This window comes from Panthera leo, chromosome F3, assembly GCF_018350215.1.
Source record: "Panthera leo isolate Ple1 chromosome F3, P.leo_Ple1_pat1.1, whole genome shotgun sequence".
NCBI lineage: Eukaryota > Metazoa > Chordata > Mammalia > Carnivora > Felidae > Panthera > Panthera leo.
In genome coordinates, this window is record NC_056696.1 from 60,202,519 (window position 1) to 60,223,829 (window position 21,311).

At 45.0% G+C, this 21,311-nt stretch overlaps 1 long non-coding RNA gene across 1 annotated transcript; it reads left to right on the forward strand.

Moving 5' to 3' along the window:
• Positions 1 to 296: 296 nt before the first annotated feature.
• On the forward strand, positions 297 to 1,552 carry LOC122211773. Its single transcript, XR_006198825.1, has 3 exons — positions 297 to 756; positions 1,011 to 1,115; positions 1,375 to 1,552. It is a non-coding gene; the product is annotated as an uncharacterized LOC122211773 (long non-coding RNA).
• The last annotated feature ends 19,759 nt before the right edge of the window (positions 1,553 to 21,311 follow it).

Below are 21,311 nucleotides of genomic sequence, written 5' to 3' on the forward strand. Positions count from 1 at the left end.
AGGACATCTCAGCCAGGAGTGGGGCCCGCGGGCCCTTCCCACATCCCAGCACCCGGCCAGGGGGCTCTCTCTTCCTCGGGTTCCCCTGAAACCGCTCTCGTCGCCCCACAGAACCCCCTGATTGAGGGCCCCTACGCTAACTGGACAGCGCGCATTCACCACCAGTCTCCCTCCTCTAGGCGCCGCGAGAGCGCTCCCACCTGGGGCCCGCCCCAGTGTTTCCCCGATCCCGCCCCCTGGAGTCTGACCAATCAGCTTCGGGCTTACGTAGCAGCGCCTGATTGGTGGAACACGGAGGGCGCCCCAGAGAGGGCTGAGCTCATTGGACAGCTTCCCCGCGAGTCTATAAAAGTGTCGCGGCCACCGCGCGGGTAAGCGCGCTGGAGGGGTCCTGGCGGCGGACAAGAACGCTGAGCCTCGCGTCTCAAAGCCCCGGGCCGGGCCTGCCAGGGTCCCCTAGACCCCAGGTCCCTCACGCCCTTCGCACGCGGGGATGGGATGGCCTCCTTCGCCTCTCTCTGTCCGCGAGAGGAGCTCTACCTCTTAGCCTTTATCCCCAAAGAGAACATCCACTTGCTTTGACTTGGACGTAAGAAATATTTTTCGCTTATGGGTCATTGTAATTGTTCAAGTAAACTCTGAAAACGTTGGCAGTTATTCTCACGTGGAGAGGCTCCCTCACGCATCCATCACGCTGCGCAGTGTGCCCATGCGTCAGTAGAGGCAGAAAGTGAAGGAAGACACCAAAGCCACTAGGTGGGACTGGGGCTGGCCACCCTAGGGACATTCCCCAGCGGCTCATTCCTAATCGCCTTGGTTTAAAGACAACACACCTGTTTTTTCTCCTCGGAGGGTGGAGGGTACTGATGGTGGAGAAGAGGGATAAGGGGACAACCAGGGAATGTGGGCACATGGGTATCCTCAGTGTACACAAATGTCCCATTCCTAAGAGCGGTTTTTAATTTTATTCCTATGTCATTTTTTTAAAATTAAGATTTTGTCATTTTTAGAGCACCTTTAGGTTCACGGCGCAGTTGAGGTGTGGAGATTTCCCATACACCCACTGCCTTCACACGTGCACAGCCTCCGCCGTTTGCAACATTCTTCGCCAGGGGGTACGTTTGTCATGGTTGATAAGCCTGTATTGAACATCATCATCATCCAAAGTCCGTAATTTACATTAGGGCTCACTCTTGGTGTTGTACGTTCTACGGGTTTGGACAGGTGATGTATTATTTAGCAAATAACCCAAAACCAATTGGATCCACGTTTGTGAAATAAGGTTAATAGTGGTCGACCCCAGTTTGGAATTTGAAAGCAAGAAGGAAAAGGAGAAATAGGACTATAGAGTAATATACTGGTTTTCTTACGCAGATTTGAAGGCAGTTCCAAGAGTAATTCCGGAAACATTCCGAGCAATATGATAGTGCCACCTGGGAAGAGATACATAGTGTTCCATGGGGACGCCTTTGAACGCAAGCCTCATTTGGATGTGTAAATTCTGATAATCAAAATTAGTCCATCTTTCCTCCCCCCCCCCCTTCTTCCATCTTTGTTTCAGTTTCACAAAAGATTTAGGGATGTAGCTTAATGACTGATTTCAATTAAAGCTACTTTGAAATGTGGAAATATATAAATGTGGAGTTTATTACTATTATTTTAGGCATTGCCAAATTTATTCCCCAAATTCTTGGTGATCACTGACTACATCCTATAATACTCAGATTAAAACAGGGTATAGGTATGTTACTGAAAAATTATGTAGATCAAAATTGAAATCGTTGGACAAAATGTTTTCCTGTTGACTGTGAATTGTTATTTGGGAAGTGCTTTAAAAATCTCTATTTCTGTTATTTTGAACTTGTAGGGATTCCTAGTTCTCCCTTAAAATTTTTCTAGTAATGAAATGTATAGATTGAACCACACGGGATTGCCAGGATTTTGGTTTTATTTGGTCAAAATAGTAAAAAACTGGCAATTTTGTGTGATTCAACCTAATATCTGAATAGGAAAAAATTTACTTAAAAAGAGGTTGAAGTTAATTCTTTTTTGATATGGATGATTACCTCCTAATGTATTGATTTTATAAGTTAAAATTTTATATATTGAGTTTACTTACAGCAGGAACCATTTAAAATTTACCAGACTTTTCTGTTTTGCACATGTGTGGTATGATATCCTGACTAGAAATTCAGGAATTTAGGGGCAACTAGAAACCTTTCAGCACATGTCTTTCGCAGCATTAACCACAATCCTCCCTGACAAGTTGGAGGTTACTGACTTTGAAACATAGCCAGTTGCCGAGAACCCAGTGTGTATTCTTTCCATGACCCTTAAAAACTGGCCTGTTTCCTATTAATGATTTTTTGTTTTGTTTGAGGCATGCTGTGGTCCAGTTTCCTGGTTAATTTCCAGATCTTCTGCCATTCTTCTTGTACAACTCATTTTCTTTGTGGTGGGTCTCACCCAGAGATACCATGTATAGAAAGGGGGCTTCTGGAAATTATCATGTTTCAGCAACAAAATTGTTTAAACATCTGACTATCATTTACAACCAACATCTCTGGTCTGATCCATGGAAAATATCACACATAGCAGAGAAAATTGAGAAGAGCTGGCAGAAGATCTCTGTTGAGTTTGCTTTGTGCACTGTTCAAATGGACTCCTAGGAGACCTCAGGCCAAGGGTATTTCTTTTTACTTCAATTTAACTTGTTGGGTGTGTTCCTTTCTGTGGAGACCAGAGGATCAGAGTCTGGTTTTGAAGGTGAACTTGAGAAATCAATTAGCCCAGCCTCCCCCTGTCTGGAAACTCAGCATCACGATGGACACAGAGCCTGGTCCAAGGCAAGAGGAGGCTCTTCAAAATTGTTGGGCAGGCAGGGGGCATTCTTGTTGGCCCTCACCCTTGCTGATGTTCTAGTCCCAAGTCACTATTTTTTTTTTTTTATGTTTATTTATTTATCTTGAGAGAGAGAGGGAGAGAGAATTCCAAGCAGTCTCCATATTGTCAGTGCAGAGCCTTGATGTGGGGCTCAAACCCACAAACTGCAAGATCGTGACCTGAGCCAAAGTCAGTCATTTAACCGACTGAGCCACCTCGGTGCCCCCCAAGTCCCCATTGTTCTGAGGGCCCTGCACAGGAGGAAACCCCTAGTGGTTTGCACCAGTAGTTTGTCATCCTGGAGAGCCATTGACTAGACCTGTCCTATAAATCTTTGGTTGAAACTTTGAATATATCTTGTTTTTAGGAGTTCATTGGCTTGTCGATTTCTCTAAGGCCATTTTTCTCCAGGTTTTTTTTTTTTTTTTTTTTTTAATTTTAACATTTATTTATTTATTTTTGAGAGACAGAGAGAGACAGAGTGTGAGTAGCAGAGGGGCAGACACAGACTCTGAAACAGGCTCCGGGCTCTGAGCCATCAGCACAGAGCCCCATGCAGGGCTTGAACCCATGAAAGGTGAGATCATGACCCAAGCCGAAGTCAGATGCTTAATCGACTGAACCACCCAGGCATCCCTCCAGGGTTTTTGTTGTTGTTGTTGTTGTTGTTGTTGGTTTTTTTTTGATGAGATAAGGAAAAGCTGCCAAGAACCTTAGTCAGTTAGCCTGGAGAGAACCTTGGAAGCTGAATCGCTTTCCTCTTAAGGTATGACTGGTCTTGCTCACGATGAGATTTCCCTCTACTTTGAAGGTGTTGAGCTCAACAGGGATGAGACGATTCCACAGCTTTAGGAACACTGGTAACAGCCCTACTTTCCTTGACATAAGATGTGAAGTTCTTTGTTGAGCCCTATTGGGCACATGCTCCTAGAATATAAATTACACTATTATTAATGCAGTTTGCAGGATAAAAACTTTGGGATAATTAGTGAACAAGTCAGTCACCCGTAAGACACACAATCAGAGCAAATCTGGCTTCATTAGTTTCTTCACAATGTGAAACTCCTGGTTAATAATTATAGCTGTCTTAATTGAACATCAGGTGGTAGTTTTCTATCAGCTGAGGAAGAAATAGATTTTGGTTTCATGCTCTTATCTTGTACTAATTAAGGTATGAAATGTCTTTATTTACAAAAGCATGTTTGCATGTCTTTAATTTTTTTTTAAATGTTTTTATTTATTTTTGAGACAGAGACAGAGCATGAGCAGGGGAGGGGCAGAGAGAGAGGGGGACACAGAATCCGAAGCAGGCTCCAGGCTCTGAGCTGTCAGCATAGAGCCCGACATGGGGCTCAAACTCACAGACCGTGAGATCATGACCTGAGCTGAAGTCAGACACCCAAGCAGCTGAGCCACCCAGGTGCCCCTGCGTGTCTTTAAGTGAATGCAAGCCAGTAGAAATGGAGGGCTTTCTGCATCTGTGGTTTAACATTTTCTAGTAGTCCCATTGAAAAGTAAAGAGAAACAGGTGAAATTAATTTTAGTGATAACTATTTAACTTACTATATCAAAAATATCATGTTACCATGTAATCACTATAAAAATCATTAACGAGATATTTTGTATTTTTATTTTTGTATGAAATCTTAGAAATCCAGTATATATTTGTCCATGTAGAGTACATATTAATTTGGACTGGCCACATTTCAAATGCTCAGTCACCGCATGTAGCTAGTGGCTGTTGGACTGGACAGTGCAGCTTTAAACTGAGATTGTAGTTAGGCGGAGGGTTTTATAGGGGAGAGAGAAATGGGCAGGAAAGAGAGAGAGGGAAAAAAAAAAAAAAAAAAAAAGAGTCCCTCTGGATACAGAGATTCCTTGGCACCAGATTTCCAAGAGTGTGCATTCCTCCGTTCAACATCTAACCTTTAAACCGAAAACATTGACTCTTTAACACCCCAGCAGGAGATTGTGATTACAAGAAGAAAACAATCCTGTAGACCCAGTGTCTGTCCTAAACAAGTTGAGAAGTGAGAGTAGGTGGTTGTGGTCTGATGGAATCCGAGTGGGCTTTGGGAACAGAACAGGTAGAATGGAGTTCAGACCAGCCTTGCTGTGTCTGAGCTGTGAGCTTATGCACGTCTGTAGCTTCTTTGGCCCTTACCCACTTTAATAATAGGCACAAAAGCGCCAGTCTTGCAGAATTTTAGTGGGGATTAAGTTAGATTCCTTATAGGACTGTACTTCGTGAGGTCAGTGTGCAGTATGTGGAAGTCTCCTGGTGTTGTCTGCCTCCGACTCCATCTATTTTTCCCATTAGGGCATTTTGCTCATCTCCCTTCGCTCCTTCTTTTAAAGTCTGGACGGATTTCCTGCTCCGCATTCCCAGAACCTCAATTTCTGATGCAGCGCTGACTCATAGGCCTGCTGCTGTTGTGATTATGGTATAAATATCGGAAACTTATTGTTGAGGCACCAGTAATGATGGCGACAACAATTCGGCTACTGTCCGCTCCAAATCCATTAAGTCACTCCAGACTCTCCGCAAAGAGCAGCAGTACTTCTGTTTTTGGCCAATGGGTGGTAGCATTGTCTAAGCCACTGATCTCTGAGCTGCTGGGTCTTCAGGGTTAGTTTTCCTTTTTTTTGTGCTTTGCCAATTATCTGCGGTTCATTCCCTCAACCTGGAAGAGAGGGAGCTTTTCACCAAAAAGTCTAGGACTCTGGAGTACAATGGCAGCTTCCAGAATGTGAGAGGAAGGCCAGGACACAGAGCTGCTGTTCATTCAGACACTGGGGGAGACTGCTCAGGTCCAGAGTCAACGTGTCTGTCGGGGTGGGTCCAGGGCAGGAGTCTGGGAGGCTGATGGGCATCCAATGCTGGTCCTGTAGGTTCACTGTGAGCACTGGGAAATGACTTTATCACTTTCATCCCCTTATTAGGGGATCATCTTTGAATCAGGAGGATGTGCTTTAAAAATATTCTGCCCTTTATTTTTTTCTTTTAGTATCTCGTCACCTGAAATTTGCCATACACGCCCCTCCCCCCCGACACCCACTACAATGCCGGTTTGGCTTTCTGAATACTAATCTTCAGGCTCCTCGTTACTCGACTATTTGAATTAAAGGGAGTCTGATCATACTTGCAGACTTAGACTTCTTTCAGACTTTCCTTTACATTTCCTGATTTTTGTCAGGTGACTGATTTGGTATGGACCAAGAGAACAACATTTGGGAAATGCAGAAAATCACGAAGAAGAAAATAAAATCCAACCATTAGCTTTAAAAGATACGTGTGTTGGGTAATAGGATAGAAAACTATTGGTTGTTATAGAGGCATGGACTAAACCAGAAAAAACTTCTGAATTGAAGTCAAGCTACATGCATTTTATGATTAACCCTGCTGACAAAAGAGGGGGGGAACATGAAGCATCTAGGATTATCTTGTTCTGTCGGATTATTCAGTTATTCACTAATATATGAAATCATTTAAGGGCCTTCTGCGTGCTGATCAGGGAGAGGGGAGTTAAGCACTGAATAAGACGGTTTTTTGCCTGTAAGCTCCTTACAGTTTCCTGGAGAAGAGAGACAAGCAAGTCAAAATCCCAGTGTGGTGAGTACCACAATAGGGGCACACACTTTGTTATAGAAGCAGAGAGAAAGGCATTGAACTGCCCACTGGTGGCCAGGAAAGGCTTTATAGGGAGATGCCACAAACCAAGTCTTTAAAGGCAAATAGATTGGGCGTGGGAGTCGGGAAGAAGGACATTTCAGGCAGAGGAAAGAAACGTGTAAAGACATTTATATTAGATTACTTGATGTTTGCAAGGAATGGTAAGTACCATTGTCTGAAGCGGGGGCAGAATGTGTAAATATATGGGGCAGGAGAGGGAGGGGTGGGAGATGAGCTTGGACAGGAAGTGGACAGGGAAGTGAGATAACAATGGGCGTTTTATGCCATGTTGAATCCTTTGGAATTTTATAGGATTTGATGAGAGATGGATATTGGGGGGGAGGTAGGTGGGAGCGATATGGGTTGAGTCCCATTAGGCTATGGATTCGGACGACCGGATGAATGTTTGTAACAAAGGGTTGTGGGAGGTGAGAAAATGGTGTAGTCGCTTTGACTTCGGGGGATCTGGCCCAGGGACGCCTGACTGTATGGACCTGCCCATCAGGAGAGAGATTAGATTTCCAGTTACACATTTTGGTTAATAATAATTACCATTTGCTGAAGACTTAGGATGTGCCAGATTCTGCACGAACTCTCACCTTAAATCCTTTTAACAACCCTATAAACACATTTGGCACGTGAGGAAGATCAAGATACAGTGACTTGTCCAACATTGGCTTGCCCAGCAGGGGGTGGAGCTGGGATTTGAGCCCATTCTGATTTCAGAGCCTGAACGCCCCACCACGGCCTTCTACAGCAGCCGCCTGCACAGAGGTGAAGTTAGACAACAGCACACAGGCCTTTCAGGGACAGGATGGAACATGAGAGAAGGACTAAGGCGGGAGCTCTGCGGAAGATGCTTGTGGGACAGGTAGCAGCAGACGAGCTCACAGAGCCCAGACTGGAGTTGCCTGGAGGGAGGAGGAAAACAAGGAAAGCATATCGTCCAGAAAGCCAAGAGGAGAATTTCAAGGGGAGAGGGGTCCCTGGTGGCAAATATCACAGGGGGGTGAAGTAACCGGACTGAATGAAACCGTTGCTTTTTTAATGTTTATTTTTGAGAGAGAGAGAGAGAGAGAGAGAGAGAGCGAGCAGGAGAGGGGCAGAGAGAGAGGGAGACAGTCGGAAGCAGGCTCCAGGCTCTGAGCTGTCAGCACAGAGCCCGACACGGGTCTCAAACCCATGAACCATGAGATCATGACCTGAGCCAAAGTTGGATGCTCAACCGACTGAGCCACCTGGGGGCCCCATGAATGAGACCTTTGTATTTTCTCCCCTGAGTGTCTTCCTGGCACCAGCTCCACAATGCCATCTGATGGCCAAACAGAAACATTTAAGGGCTCCACAGGCTTTGTCACCCCCTAAGTTGTGTTTCTGTTGATAACATGACTATCTTCTCAGACATCCAGAATGCATACGTCAGGATGGTCTTTGATGTTCTGGTCCCACATGACCACCGATGGCAAATCCCGTTGACCCTGACTCAACCTTTCTCTAGTCTATCTCTTCCTCTTCACACCCTCTCTGAAACCCCAGATCTTTTTTTTTTTTTTTAATCTACACCATCATATTTCTATCATGACTTGTCTGTTTGCCTCTGGTTGCATTTTCCTCTAATCTATGTTCTGAAGTCTCACCGTGCCACTCCTGAGCTCAGAACCTTCAGTGGCTTTCCATTATTTACAATACAAATTCCAAATTCTTATTGAAGGCCATCTGTGAAATAGTTATAGCTTACTTTCCGACTTTCCCCCCTCTGCTTTATATGCCTCGCAGCCTATTTTCCAGCCAGACTGAAAAATGTCTTGTTTTCTGTGTTGGCCTCCTCAGATCCATTGGTTAGGCCAATCTTTCCAGCTGGATGCACTTTTCTTTCATCTTTCAGGTTGAAATCTTACCCATCCTTCAAAGGTCATCTGAAATACTCTTTTCTCTGTGAAGCTTTTCTTGACCCCTTCCACCAGGAATGATTTCAGGTTTCTCTGAGCTCAGATGAGTATGGCACTTGACCCCTCTCAGGGCAATAACTTTCTGTGTTTTTTTTTTTTTTTCTACTTTCTATTATATTTTTCTTTTCTTTATTTTTTTGGTTTTGATTTTATTTTTGTTTTTGTGTATGTGTCTTGACTTAGTTTTTGAAGGCAAAGTCTATTTCTTACCTATTTTTCTATTCCTCATTTTGCTTGTCACATGAGTGTTTTATAATAAAGATGTTTGGTTTAGTTGAATATTTATTGAATGGATGGATGGATAACTGACATTACTGTCAAGATTTGTGCAATCTCTGTATATTTTATTTTTTAATGTCAATGTCTACAATAGAAGGCTTAATTATTAATCATATATTAAGTATATATGATTCTTGAGGTATGCTCTAAAGAACTAAATTTTCCTATTGGGGAAAAATCTACTGGACTTTTGTCTGGAGCATCTCAGCATCCTATTAGGTTATTCTTGAGTCATTTAATGTGATCACCTTTTTTTAAAGCTTATTTATTTATTTTGTGTGTGTGTGTGTGTGTGTGTGCGTGTGAGAGAGAGAGAGAGAGAGAGAGAGAGTGCGCGCGCAAGAGCGCAAGTTGGGGAGGGGCAGAGAGGGAGAGAATCCTAAGCAGGCTCTGTGCTGTCAGCACAGAGCCCAACTTGGGGCTTGATCTCATGAGCTGTGGGATGATGACCTGAGCTGAAACCAAGAGTCAGATGCTTAACCGATTAAGCCACTCAGGTGCCCCATTATGTGATCGCTCTTTGAAGGTGGGTAGATAAAGGAAAAGGAAAAGGTACTTCTTTGGGGATGGCGTCCTGGGTCTCTTGGAAACGCCTTCATGCTTAGTATAACATTTCCAGGTTTTCCCTTGACTCATAGACGAAAGCGGATTAGAGAAGCAGAAGCCATAGCCATGACGCTGGACCCAGTTTGGTGGTGCCTGCCTGTCCTGCTTGTGAAATTCAATCTGGAGTGTGGAGTTTCCACAGCTGAGCCTATTATCCCATGGACAGGTCTCTTGAGCTTTCTCTGCCTTTGAGGGTATTGTCTTTTCTTAGCCACACATGGTGAGCATCATGTTAAGCAAAATGCAGGGAACTCAAAGGAGGGATCAATGGAAAATGTCTTATGGTGTTATGTTTATTTGGGTTTCGTTGTCAAGTTTAAGTCTTATAATTTGAGCACATGATCAGTTGCAGCTCTTAGTTTCTTACCAGCTTGACAGAGTTAAATGCCTCTTTGGGAATGGAATCCAGGTTTCCTTATATCCTTTTTAGCTACTGTTGTTGATGATGGTGTGGATAATCTAAGGGAAAACTCTCACGTAAGGAGATCCTGGGGTTATCCAGAATTTGGGAGTGCTTCAGACAATCCACCTATTTAAACTTGAATGTCCTACGGAAGATAGCATATCTTCATTATAGAAGACCCAGGGAAAGTAAATTTGTTGCTGATTATCTGCTGGGCATGGAATCTGACAGAGAGCAATTCAGTAACAGTCTTATTAAAAATCTCTGCCCAGCTGCCCAGCTGCCTCTCCTCATCTTTCTTACACATCTTCTTCCCTCAGTCCAGCGATGAGCTAGCCAATAGGCAGTTGTGAATCAAGGTGAACGCTACATCTCCATTAAAAGGCAGGGCCCCTCCAATCCAGGGGTTGGGGGTGGGAAAAGATACCCACCACCAGCTGCCTTTCTGGAGTAGGAGCTCCAGACCAGGAGCAGCCTGGTTCTTCTTTGACCTGGTCCATAGGTACCTATATCCCAAATGTGAAGCTCAAAAATAAAGAAGGTCCTATGTGCTACACCCTCCGTTAGCTTGCATATCACTTTGTGGTTGCGTCCTCCCTTTCTCTGGGTCCCCTTTCACCTAAGCTCTGACTTATCCACACCGGCACCTTTCCACATAGAACCTGAAGGGATCACTTTGGAATCTTTTTCACCAGAAGGCATTGGATCCACAGAGGCTCACAGTCTTTTTCATCTATTTTAGAAGGAATAGATTTGGTATTTTTGTGTAAGCACTCTAGTGACTTTTCCTTAATTCTTTGTTCCTTTGGTCCTGGGTTCCACGCTTTTGTCCCTTCTAACTTACCCTGTTATAATCTGTGTCTGATGCCTTTGCCTGCTATTCATTAGAGACTTGAGGACAGGAGAATCTTGATTTCTAGAATTCAAAATGAATAGGAGTCTCTTTTTAAAAGGGGATCAGATCAGAAATACCTTTTGTGCTATGGATAAGCTATAGTTTGGAAATTTTATGTGGAGTGTGAGTCTGAGAATTAGGAATTTAGATTTAGAATTGGTGGTCTAAAGATTTTGGCTTCTGCTTTATGGAATTCACCCAAACAGGTTGGTAGAATCAGGTGACTCACGACACAAGCGAAGGTAGCTAATCTTTAATATCCTAGCCAAGGTTGTGAAGAGTGACAAACTTGGCAGATGGTGACTACATTTATTGTGGTGAGCACTGAGTAGGGTACAGAATTGTCAAATCACTATATTGTACACCTGACACTAACATAACATTGTAGGTCAACTCAACTTCAGTTAAAAAAAGCAAATAACCAAAAAAAGTCTATTTCAGAAAAGTGGACAATCTGGAAAACAGGCCATTTTATATCTCTAAGTATCTTCTTAAACCTTCTATAATGATTGAGAATGATCCATATATAATATCCAAAGCAGTGCAAAATATTGAAGCCAGCAGAGGCACCTGGGTGGCTCAGTCGGTTAAACATCAGACTTAGGCTCGGGTCATGATCTCAGGGTTCATGAGTTTGAGGAGTATGTACTTCACAGTTTTCTTGTTATTTCTTATGACAAAGCATATTTTCTCACTTTATCATCATCATCATGTCCTTGTGATGAAAACATTATTGTTATCAAAAAAATTTTTTTTAATTTTTTAATGTTTATTTATTTTTGAGAGAGAGAGTACAAGCAGGGGATGGGGAGAGAGAGAGGGAGACACAGAATCCAAAACAGGCTTCAGACTCCGAGCTGTCAGCACAGAGCCCAGTGCGGGGCCTAAACCCACAAACCATGAGATGGTGAACTGAGCTGAAGTTGGATGCTTAACCGACTGAGCCACCCAGGTGTCCCTTCCCAAGTTTCTTAAAATTCATTTTCTTATTTTATTTTTATTTATTTTCTTTTGGAGAGAAAGAGAGAGAGAGAGAGAGCACATGGGTGGGGGAGAGGGGCAGAGGGAGAGAGAGAGAGAGAGAGAGAGAGGATCTCAAGCAGGCTCCATGATGTCAGCACAGAGCCTGATGCAGGACTTGATCCCGTGACCCTGGGATCATGACCTGAGCTGAAATCAAGAGTCAGGCACTCAACCAACTGAGCCGCCCAGGTGCCCCACCATATATATATATATTTTTAGTGTTTATTTATTTATTCTGAGAGGGTGAGAGAGAACACGTGTGAGAGAGTGCGACTGGGAGTGGGGCAGGGGCAGAGAGAGAGAGGGAGAGAGAGAATCCCAAGCAGGTTCTGCCCTGAATAGCATGGGATTCGATCTCAAAACCCCGGGATCATGACCTGGGCCAAAATCAAGAGTTGGATGCTTAACCAACTGAGCCAGTCAGGCGCCCCACTGTTACTTTATTTTATAGATAAAATACTTTATTACTTTACTTTATTACTTTATTTTATAGACTGAGGCCAGAAAGTTTAGGTTCGTTGCCCCAAGTTCTCATACACAGTGACTAAGACGATCCAGGTCATCTGACTTCGGGTATCATCCACCTTCCATACATTTAAGTCTATATTTTGGTGGGCAAGTGAGATAAAGACAAAAAAAACCTACAACGTGTTCACATTCAGGAGCTTTCCTTTTCCCCCTGCCTTGCAAGAGGAAGTAGGCTTCTTGGATGTGTGGCCGCTTTTGCTCACGATGTGTGGGATCACATCTTAAGGAGGCAGTGGGGCTGAGGGATGGGCTCCCTGGCAAGGGCACGGCAGTCCTGGAGGGAAAGAAGAGCATTCCAAAAAGCAAAGCCAGAAGGGGGATGACAGCAAATGCCAGCTGAGGTCTGAGAGAGCATGTTTGGGCAGAGGGGGAGTGTGGGATGTCACGTCTGTGCTCTCTGAGAGAGAGAGTAGGAAACGGATAGGGAAAGACAGTCTGAGAAGTTTTATTATTATTATTATTATTATTACGAATGGAATGCTCACTGGGTGTCCTTTAAAGAAAATTCCAGCTAAGATTTTAATTGCTTTTAAGATTTCTTTGAAGGCCAGTTTGTTCTTTCTTTGGATTCAGCACCTCTCCACAGCTTTATGGGTGTTATATGAGCTAAAAGCCCAAGACGTGAGTCTGGGTTTTCACTCTCTCCTGTGCAGGGGAAAAGGGGCCAACAGTGTGCTTAGTCCCAGCTCAACAGCACCAACCAGAACTTGTAGAGAAATGGGCCAGGGGAAACATCCCCCTCACTTCCTCAGCTCCGTTGGCGGAGGTCACAGACAGGCTTGAGGCAAAGAACCTCAGAGTTGAATTCTGAGGGTCTTTACTTCGGAAGCCCTTATTTTCTTCTTAAACCCAGGAAATTCTTCTTGGTGTTAATATGATCCTTCCCTGATTACATAATGATCACAAATATCATTTTATTCACAGGAAGAGAAGTAGCAAAGCTCTAAAGGGAGAATTATTTTTTTGCAATTTCCCCCCATTTCATCGCTCGTGGTGAGTAAGCGTGGTCTTATGACTCAATTCCACTGGTGTAATAGCCTGGGCGGCAGTGCCGGCCATGGGTCGGGAGCCAGGGATGGAAATGTGCTGGAAAAGTGCTGCCTTAGCTGAACTGCTGACCTTGTCCCAGGAGAGGATATAGTGCGTCTCAGCCCAGTCAGGGTTGGGAATAGGAAAATCTGAGGCCAAAGGTAGACTCTGGCATATGACTTGTCTGGGCACTTCGGGTCTAATTTTGCTGAGAATTGGTATTTTATCTGCTGGTTTCAAGGCTGTTGGTTCACGGACAGGACATCGATTACTCACTAATGTCCAGAATGGGGCATCCACGTGCTGACTGAGAGAGCAACACCCTGTAGTTTGAATACGAGTGGGAGCAAATACTTTTTTCTCTTTTTAAATGTTTATTTTTGATGGAGAAGGAGACAGTGCATGAGTGAGGGAGGGGCAGAGAGAGACAGACCCTGAATCCAAAGCAGGCTCCAGGCTCTGAGCTGCCAGCACTGAGCCCGACGCGGGGCTCGAACTCACGAACGGTGAGATCATGACCTGGGCCGAAGTCAGACGCTTAACCGATTGAGCCACCCAGGCGCCCCAGGGGAGCAAATACTTTTCCTTCCTGTCCCTTGAGTGACTTCTTTCTGCGGCATGAGGCAAGTGTGCTTGCCAATGATGTACATTGCTTCTTCCAAGATACTGCTCAGTGCTTGATTAATACTGTAATTACAAATATTTGTAACTGGTAAGGACGTAAACCTTCTGCCCTTCGGTTGAGTATTTAGTGGCAACTTCCTTTCCCCTAAAATGACTCTTTCAAAAGGAATTGTTTTCATTTGGCTAAATAAACTTTGGTACGTGAGTTTTTATTTTTTACCTTATTTTTTAAAATTTATTTGTTTACTTTTGAGAGAGAGGGAGACAGGATCGGGGGAGGGGCAGATAGAGAGAGGGAGAGAGAGAATCTCAAGCAGGCTCCATGCTGTCAGCATACAGCCCGACGCGGGGCTCGATCACACAACCCTGGGATCATGACCTGAGCTGAAATCAAGAGCCAAGACGCTCAACCGACTGAGCCAACCAGGCGCCCCAGAGTATTCTCTCTCTCTCTCTCTCTCTCTCTCTCTCTCTCTCTCTCTTTTTTTTTTTAATAAGCAGGGGAGGGGCACAGAGAGAGGGAGACACAGAATAGGAAGCAGGCTCCAGGCTCTGAGCTGTAAGCACCGAGCCTGATGCAGGGCTTGAACTCACGAATTGTGACCTGAGCCGAAGTCAGATGCCTAACCGACTCAGCTGCCCAGGCACCCCGGGAAGTATTCTTTTTGTAGAATTACAAATTAGAGTCTATCTTAGTGCTTTATACTTGATCAGTATTTGTTGCATTGACTTGAATTGCCTTCAGAGTCAGAGACTGTCTTGTTAACATGTTTGACAGTGGAAAATCTTCCTTTTATCAGAGCAGATTCTGTAATTCAGAGCCAAATCTAATGAATAAGGTGGGGGGATCAAGCTGAGTGGCTCTGATTCAGATTGTTAAAAACCTCAATAAACTAAACCAGAGTGATTGTTTTTTTTCTCTGACTTAAACTGGCTTTTTAAAAAAGTGTTTTGATTTATTTTTAAGAGAGAGAGCATGGGCAGGAGAGGGGCAGAGAGAGAGGGGACAGGGGGTCTGAAGCAGGCTCTGCATTGACAGCAGTGAGCCCGACGTGGGCCTCAAACTCATGAACCGTGAGATCATGACCTGAGCTGAAGTTGGACCCTCAACCAGGGGAACCACCCAAGCACCCCTGACACTGGCTTTTGAAAACAATGGTATGAGTAGAAAGTTGTAACACTGTAAGAAATCAGTTTCATAATTTCACATTTTACATATGGAATATATTAGCAAATTATGGAATGCTTCTGCATTCTAGGCATGATATTCAGTGCTGGGGTTACAGAGATCAGTAAGTATTAGCCCTTGGGGAAACCATTGTCCAGTGGGGAGAGACAGCAGAAGATCAGTCATCAGAATGTGGTGAGATTAGACCTGTGGAGCTCGTTCAGTTTCTGTGAGCAGTCACAGGCGGTGGGTATGGTTGAAGTGGGGCAAGGGTCTGGGGTCTGGGAAGTTTTTAAAGTAGAGGTGATGCTTGAATGGGATGTTGAAGGATGTATATGGGCGTACAAGAATAAAGAGGGTATACGGGTGCGCGCGCGTGTGTGTGTGTGTGTATGCTTCTGATAGAAATGCATGTGGGATAGCTTGGAGGCCATGATGTCAGGAGAATGTTCTAAGGAGTGAGTAAGATCAAACAGATGAAATGCTTAAGGGCATTGCAGTTTTGATGTCTAACTAGGGTTAGCACTCAAAGAATACTTCTAAGAAGTCCGGTCTTCAAAGTCAGCCAACGAAAGGCAGTGAGCTGCGAGGCAGCATTGGGTCCTGCCCGAAGATCACTGTCAACAGTCTCTTGAGGGTTTTAAGATGAGTCGCCTGACGCTTCGTGGGTTTAAGTAATTTGCCTAAAGTCTTGTGGCTGCGAAGAAGTGGGAGTGGGATTTGAATTGGAGTCTGCCTCGCTCCGAGAACCTTACTTTACTATGAGTGTCGTCTCGTCTTTATCTGATGGCATAAGATTTCGCGTAGCTTCGGGCCCACCAACCTGAACATGAGATTGTTTGTATGGTCTGTAGCTGGAGACGAAGGGGCAGGTCCAGCCCTGATCGCGTGGACTGACACAGGCAATGCTCACCCTAGTAGTTTTCAGACTTCAGAGTGCCCAAGATTCCTTCCGGGGAATTCCTCTGATGGCTTCAGTTCTGAAGTCCCACTTCAGAGAGTCTGTCCTGTTGCGAAGCATCTCGGGCGATTCTGATGCAGATGGTATGTGATTCACGCTTTGATGGCCATCCCCCTGAATGAATGTCTTCTGTGAACGTGGGTATCTCTCTCCCTCTCTTCTTCCTTTCTCTCCCTCTCCCTCCTTCTCTCTCTCCCTTCTCTCCTACCCTTCCTTCCTCTCTTTCATTCTGCCTTTCCTTCCTTCTCCCCCGCTCCTCCCTCTTTTCCTTGCTTGCTTCCTTCCTTGTTTCCCCTTTCTTCTGCGGCTTCCCTTAATTGGGTTCCAAGACGCAAGGAGATCACTCATAAGTACTATTCCCTCTCTTTCCAGCAAGATCGTCTGTTCCTTGCAGGCAGAGATCCCACGTCCGTATGCCTTTTGCAGACACTCACCTGGGTGTGCTCCCAGGGATGAAAACATACACTGGGCACCCGGTGACACAGTTGGTCACTTTACAGCGAGGCATTTTGAAACACGTGGTTTAGCCAAGGAAGGCACGCTCAGCAGTTTTTCATGTCGTCTCTGTGAACTGCCTGTGTACTTACCTCTCACGGTCTCTGCCTTTCCTGCTCCTCACACAATTCTGGAGGGTCCCTAATGGGAAGGACACAGACTGATGCTTAGCAGCGGTTCCTTGCTGGTCCAGCCCTCGCTATTTCCCACAGCCCCCGGCCAAACCCCACCCCCTGGAAGTCTCCAGACCTGTGCTTCCCTCCTCATGCTCACTTCTTCGGACGCCTGTCTTGTGTTGCATTTCTGAAACGGGAAATCCCGTTTGCAGCTGGCTTAATATCTGGGGTACCCCCTCTTTCTGGGCCATGGCATGTCAGAGCCACGTGGATGGTCTGACCTTGTCCCATTTGGGCAGTTTTCTCCTCTGCGCCCTGGTGACAAAGGCCCAGCATTCCTGGCATAGTGGACTCCTTGCGTGGTATCACACAAGTGATGGATTCCTGTCTGTTTCTCTGCTGTGGCCTGGGTGCCCAGATTCTGAAGTCAGGTTACATGGGGTCCAGCTTTGCTTGTGGACTGGGAGTGTGGGCATGTTTTAAAACTCCTTCAAGCCCCCATATCCTCATCTGTAAAATAAGGACCATACAGTGGTTGTGAGGTTTAGAACCAAATGATGCTTGGGAGTGCCTGCTTTAGGGTAAGCACTATTGCAATTATTGTTCTTGGTGATAATTTTTTATTGTCCTTTTATGTCCTCAGTTGAAATTCTGTCAGTCTTGCAAAGCCCAGCTAGAGCTGTGCCTCATCCGCAAAGCTTTTTTGTCCACTCAGGTCCGCAGACAGCGCTGTCCTACATTCTCATGATCACTCAGGTCTAAGATTAATGTTTGATTGCCTTTAATATTTAATAGTGTGTTCCTATTGCACTGGGTCCTAATTGGTTTTATGCTTGGTCTTGAGAAGTTCTTAAATGTGGCTAATAAAGACTGCCTTTTTCTTTTAGCCTCCCCACTACTGGTTACGTAATTACATTACCTCTTCTTTCAGGTGTTATGATTAAGGATGTACGGGTCAATTCCCTTAACATGAACCCATTTGGGATAAACTCATATACACTGGCAGCATCTACACTGCAAATGACAGCATCCTGGGGTCCCACGTCAGCTGGCTTTGTGCCGCTGCTCTTACTAGATAAGGAGAAGGCCCTGGTTCAGGGAGAAGTGTTTTTAAAAATTTTTTTGATGTGTATTTATTTCTGAGACAGAGCATGAGAGGGGGAGCAGCAGAGAGAGAGGGAGACACAGAATCCGAAGCAGGCTCCAGGCTGAGAGCTGTCAGCACAGAGCCTGACGTGGGGCTGGAACTCCTGAGCTGTGAGATCATGACCTGAGCCGAAGTCGGACACGCTCAGCCAACCGAGCCACCTGGGCATCAGGGAGAAGTATTTTAAGGCTCGAGTGTTACGGATGGAAGGAAGACCTTGTTTTGACACCATTTCCTTCTGAAGTTGGTAACTCTGAGCCCTGGATGCACCGGAGAATCACTGCAGAGCTTAAAAAAAATACTGATGCCCCGGCCACATTCTGGGCCAGTCAGATCCAGAATCTGGGGGGTGAGGGGGGGTGGGGGAGGGGGAGAACAGGGGCGGGGCAGGAGCGAGATGGCGGAGGTGCCCAGGTATATAGTATTTTGAAAAAGCGTACCAGCAGGGGCGCCTGGGTGGCTCAGTCGGTTGAACATCAAACTCTTGATTTTGGCTCAGGTCATGATCTCATGGTTGGTGAGTTCAAGCCCTGTGCCGGGCTCTGCACCTGACAGTGTGGAGCCTGCCTGGGATTGTCTCCCTCTCTCTGCCCCTCCCTTGCTTGCTTGATCTCTCTCTCTCAAAAATAAATAAACATTTAAAAAAAAAAAAAAAAAAAAAGCTTACCAGGTGGCTTTATGATGCTGTCCAGGTTGAGAAGGGTGGAATTGCTCTAAAACCAGGTTCTCCAGCCCCTCCGCCTGGTGAACGGGTTTCGGTTTTAGTTACATGCCTTCATGCTGGTTTTCAGGGATACTGGCTACAATTAGCTTGCAGGGATTAGCTTTTAAGAGAGCCTGGATGTCTTAAGGGCCCAAACCATGCTGCAAAAGAGCGTTTATTATCTGAGAATGCCTTGCAACCAGGCTGCTCATGGGCACTCAGTGTGCCTAGGAATAGAATTTTCCTTGCCCTAGGTCACTGGTGCCGTGGCAGACAAGTGACAGGGCTCCCGTAGGACCTAAAGTATTTATAGCTCTTACAGTATTTCCGCAAGGTGAGCTTTGCCGCGGAGGCCTGAGTCGGGGCCGCTCAGAGTCACTAAGGTGCAAGAAATAGCTCTTAGTGCGGAGAGAGGGGCTCAGGTGTCCTTGGCCGAGAACAGAACGCGCGGGAAGCCGTGGAGCAGACCCATCCGGGATTCCTCCTCCACCTTGTGTGAGATATTTTGCACAGGAATCGATTAAGACCTCTTAAAAACTAGAGGTTTTGAAGTATAATTTACTTACCATGAACTTTATCTGTTTTAAATGTACAGTTCAGTGAGTTTTAGTAAATTCACAGGGCTGTGGAGCCATTCCCACAATCCAGTTTTAGAATATTTCCATCACCCCAGAAAGATCCTCGGTGCCTGTTTGCAGTCAGTTCCTGTGCCCAGTTCACATCCAGGCAACCGCAAAGTTGTGTTCTCCCTCTGTAGTTTTGCCTTTTCTGGACATTTCATATGAATGGAGTCCTACAATACGTAGTCTTTTGTGTCTGGCTTTTTTTACTTTAGCATAACAATTCCGAGGTTCATCCAAGTTGTGGCCTGTGTCAGTATTTTTTTCCTTTTTTTTAAATAGGGACGCCTGGGTGGCTCAGTCGGTTGTGTCCGACTTCGGCTCAGGTCATGATCTCACGGTTCATGGGTTCGAGCCCCGCGTCGGGCTCTGTGCTGACGGCTCAGAGCCTGGAACCCACTTCGGATTCTGTGTCTCCCTCTCTCTCTGCCCCTCTCCTGCTCGTGCTCTCTCTCTCTCTCTCTCTCAAAAATAAATAAACATTAAAAACTTTTATTTTAGAGAGAGGGAGAGAGAATGCAAGCAGGGGAGAGGGGCAGAGGGAGAGAATCTTAAGCGGGCTCCACACTCAGCGTGGAGCCAGAGCCCATGAATAATGACCTGGGCAGAAATCAAGAGTTGGACACTCAAGGTCGGAACCACCCAGGCACCCTGGTAGTTTGTTCCTTTTTATTGCTAAATAGTGTTACATTGTATGGATATGCTACGTTTTATTTATCCATACTCAGTTGACTGAGGTTGGGATTGTTTCCACTTTGGGACTTTTATAAATAATGCTGCTGTGAGCACTCAAGTTCAAGCTGCTGTATGGATGTATGTTCCCATTGCTCTTGGAGTGAACTTCCTGGCTTGCATGGAAAATTTATGTTAAGCTTTTCGAGAAACTGCAAATTTTGCAGTTCCATCAGAAATTCACGAAGGTTCCAGTTTCTCTCCATCCTCACTAACCTTCGTTATTACCTGTCTTTTTCATTCCAGGAGGTGTAATGTGGGTTTAAGTCCACTCAATCATTTTTGTTTTTTTTTCTTTTTTGAATCGTGCTTTTGTTGTCTTATCTAAGAAATCTTTGCCTATTCAAGGTCATACAGATTTTCCCCTAGATTTTAGGATATTTTAGATTTTCTTCTTAATCTTTTATAGTTTTAGCTTTTACATGAGGCTTTGATTAATTTTGAGTTAATTTCTAAGTATGGTGTGAGTAGGGATATAAATTAATTTTTTTTTTTTGATTGTTGAATTTACTGATCAATCGCTACCTCAGTGATATTGAGCTGTCTGATCCATGAATACAGATCTCCATTTATTTAGATCTTTAATTTCTCTCAACAATAATTTGTAGTTTTTGGTGAACAAGACTTCAATCAATATTTTTGGAGGGGTCCTGATAGGAAATTTCTTTTTCTTCCCTTCAGAGATCTCATTGAAAACAATGGAGGGGGTCACAGCTGAGCAGCCAGGAGCGGGAGGTGGGGTGGAGAGTGGAAAAGGCACCAGCTTGGGCGGCGGGAGGACCGGCTCTAATCTGGGGCAAGCCATGTCACCTCTCAGTTTGCTGATCCCTAAAATGAGTGTAATGTAGTTTGTTTTGCTTCAAGGTTGTAAGGTTAGAGGTAACGTGGGGAAGGAGCTTGGAAAAATGTTGTCTGTCCTATGATGAGGCTGATACGGCCATTAAAGGGGACACGAAGAACTAACAGAAGAAGATGCTCTGAGAGATTTCATCTTGGCCACTGAGTCTCTTTGCAGCTCGAGGCAGAGGCCAGTGATCCGCAGCGAAGTGAACATACCATCTCATTTGATCGCCAGACAACTCATTGAATTAGCCATTTTCATCCACATTTTGCAAAACGGAAACTGATGTTCGGAGAGGTAAAGTCAAGTTTCCAAGGTCACAGAGCTAGTAAGAGGCAGTGCAGGATTTAAACGCAGCCTTGTGTAACCTCAATGCTTCTGCCTTTCCACGGCACATCACCACCCTCGCTATCACCACCAGCTCCCATCAGGGAATCTACAAGGCAACGTTAAATCTCAGGCACAGCACAAAACTCCTCAGAGGATAAATGAACACTGATAAGTGGTTAATGTATCTTGCTCATCTTTCGTTCTTCACATGTTAAAGGTTTAGTTTTGTCTCAAGATTCAGGAAGGCAGATGTGATTTCCATCATCAAGGATTAGGTGGGAAAACCAAGCTGAATTCGTAAGGGTT